This window comes from Tenrec ecaudatus, chromosome 2 (assembly GCF_050624435.1).
Source record: "Tenrec ecaudatus isolate mTenEca1 chromosome 2, mTenEca1.hap1, whole genome shotgun sequence".
Taxonomy (NCBI): Eukaryota; Metazoa; Chordata; class Mammalia; order Afrosoricida; family Tenrecidae; genus Tenrec; species Tenrec ecaudatus.
In genome coordinates, this window is record NC_134531.1 from 173,435,975 (window position 1) to 173,439,579 (window position 3,605).

A 3,605-nucleotide genomic window follows, 5' to 3' on the forward strand; every position below is an offset into this window, starting at 1 on the left:
CTTCTGAGCTAGATGGCAGCTTGTTTACCGTTAAGACCCCAGATGTTATATCTTTTGATATCTGGCCACCGTTAGCTTTCTTCACCACATTTGCTTATTCCCACATTTGTCTTTAGCAATCATGTCAGGAAGGTGAGCATCATGGAATGCCAGTTTAATAGAGCAAAGTGTTCTTGCATTGAGGGAGTACTTAAGTGGAGGTGCAATGTCCATTTTCTACCTTAATACTAAACCTATAAATATGTGCACATAGATCTATTTCACTATAGTCATATATAAATATATTTACATATATACATGCCTGTATTTAGACCTCTATAATTTCCCTTTGCCTCCTATTTCTTTATTTTTTTAGAGACAAAAATCTAAATTTTCTGAAAGGGTTTTATGTGTCCTGCACATGGGGCCCAGCCTCCTAGCTCTTTCCTCTATTTCCTTTTACTTTCCTCTTGTCCCACTATCATGCTCAGCCTTCATTTGGATTTCAGTATTTTCTCTTGGTTACATTGACCTTGGTCAAGCCCTACCAGGCCTCTTACACCCTCCTCGCCACTGACTTTGGATCACTTAATATTCCCTGGTCTCTGGGTTTGTTAACAATGCTTTTTTCCCCCCACCTCCCCTCTCCCTTGTCCCCCTGGAACCATTGATCCCATTGTTTTCTCCTCCAGATTGTTTATCCAGCCTATCTTATCTAGATATACTGGAAGATATAATAATTACATGCTTCTCATACGCACAATCAGTGTTCTGGAATTCCCATTGTTATGAATATTAACAATTTTCTATGCTTCACAAAAAGTGAATGCCTTTGTATAGTCAATAAACACAAATAAGTAAACATCTTTCTGGAAATCTCTGCTTTCAGTCAAGATTCATCTGACATCACCATGAGTAGTCTTTATGCCCTGTCATTGTAACTGAGTTTGAATTATCCTTAGCAAACTTTGACTTTTATATTAACGGTTTAGTTAGGTTATCCTTGCATTCTTAGTGGCGACTTTTCTTTGGAATGCCTACATATATCAATCTCTTTGAGTCAGTTGGTCAAGGAGTTGCCTTCCAAAGTTCTCATCATAGATAAGTAAGCATTTAAAATATTGTTGCCATTTTTCAAAGCATCTCAATTGGTATTCTATCAATTCCTGGAGTTTCATTTTTTGCTAATACTTTTAGTGAAACGTGGATTTCTTTCCTCAGTACTATCCATTCTTAATCATATACTATTTCTGGCAGTGGCTGTCGCCCAATTCTTTTTGTTACAGCATCTCCGTGTGCTCTTTCCATCTCCTTTTTATTCTTCCACTGTTGTTTAATATTTTCCCCAAAGAATCCTTCATTATTGACATGTAGGCTTGAATTTTTTTCAGTTCTTTCAACTTTAAAAATGCCTAGTGAGTTTGATCCTAATTTGAATTGATAGCCATGGTTATTTGTCCCTGTAATTTTACCCAATTAATTTATGAAACACCAATCTATTGTACAGAATATATTGTTATAATAAATTTTTTATTTTTTAATAAATCTTTTTATTGGGGCTCATAAGGCTCTTATCACAGTCTGTACATACATCAATTGAGCAAAGCACCCCTATACATTCATTGCACTCGTCATTCTCAAAATTCAACTTGGGTTCCTGGAATCAGCTCGGTTTCCTTTTTTTTCCCCTTCCCCTCCCTCCCAGCTCCCCCCTTACACCTGCTCCCTTAATAGTTTATAAATAATTATTTTATCTTATCTTACACTTCCCGGAATATCCCCTCACCCACCTTCCCATTGCCCATCTCCCAGAGAGGAGGTTACACATAGATCTCCAAGATCGGTTCTCCTTTTCTACACCCCCTTCCATCCTGGTGTTGCCACTCTCCCCGCTGGTCTTGAGGGGTTCATCCGTCCTAGATTCTCTGTGTTTCCAGATCCCTACTGCACCGCTGTACATCCTCTGTTATAACCAGATCCGCAAGGTAGAATTGGGGTCATGATAATTGGGAGGGGAGGACGCATTCAAGAACTAGAGGAAGGTTTTGAGTTTCATTGCTACACTGAATCCTGAGTGACTCATCTCCTCCCCACTACCCCTCTGCAAGGGATGTCTAGCTGTCTACAGATGGGCATTGGGTCCCCATCACGCACTCCCCCTCATTCACGGTGATGTGATTTCCGCCCCCCCACCGCCTTTGTTGTTTGAGACCTGATCTCCTCTGCCCTTCATGAACACCCATGTTTGTGTGCTGCTTCATGTGGGCTTTGTTGTTTCTGCGCTAGATGGCCGCTGGTTTGTTTTTAAGCCTTTAAGTCCCAAGACGCTATATCTCTCAGTAGCTGGGCACCATCAGCCTTCTTCACCACACTTGCTTATGCACACATTTGTTATGTTAATGAAGAAATAATTCATGGCTATAAAGTTTTAAATTCATAAAATATATTTAGTTTTGTGATGCTTTAATTAATAAAACTATTTTATAACTGTATATTTATAAAATATTAAAATAATTGATTGAATAATTAGGACTGATTAATACAAATGTTTCCTTGTTGCCTTTTAAAGTCACATAGTTTTGAATTTCTTCATCTCTTAAATCATGCTTGCAGCATATCATATATCAGGAATAGTCTATTCAGAAAAACAAAATAGACTTAATTTATGTAATGTGAAAATTACAGCACTTTAAACAAAGAAAACATTTCTGTATTATAGGCTTTTGAGCAATAACCTGAGCATTTTTGTCAATTCACTCTGAGTCATGGAGTGTCAGCTTTTATGTGTGATTCTAAACTTCCCCGTGTACAAAAGAAGACATGGATGAGAGATCTTTAATGGAAAAATGAAGGATCCTGAGTAACACAGTTGTTAAAATCTTTGACTGCTAACCTAAAGTTCAGAAGTCCAAACTCACAAGCTACTTCATGGTTGAAATATTAAGCTATCTTTTTCTGTAAGGATTTGCAAACTTGGAAACCGTATGGCGCAGTTCCACTCTGCTCTCCAAGGCTGAAAGTGATCAGAATTGACTCACTAGGAGAGGATTTTTTATTTAGAGATGAGCAGCATTGTCAAAAGATTAAAAGGCCAAGTTTTTAGTTAGTCTAAGAGAGTGAAAAGTAAATTTTAGGTTTGTAAAGCAGTATGACTTTAGGAAAATCCATCTTTACACACTTCATCTGTAAAGGAACCTCAAGGCAGAGGAAGTGGTTTGAATGCTTAACACTTAGATGAAAATTTGGAGCATTAAACTTACCAAGAATAATCTTTGAAGACAGGCCTGACAAGCTACTTCTAAAAGTTTGCAGGCTTGAAAACACTGCTGATGGGACTGTAAAATGGCCCATCCACGGTGGAAAATCATGCTCCATCTTTAAGAAGTTGGAGATAGATATTTGCCCACTACAAGGCTCATATCCTGGAGAAATAAGAGCGATGGTGAATAAGTATGGGAAGACTTCAAAAAGTTCATAGAAATATTCCATTATCTTTTCATTGTATTTCCCACTAACGTTTTGAAGCACCGCATATACATACCCTTGTTCATTAATTGCAACATGATTCACAATATCAAAAGATAGAAACCATGTAAATGCTCTAACAACAGAGGAATAAATAAACA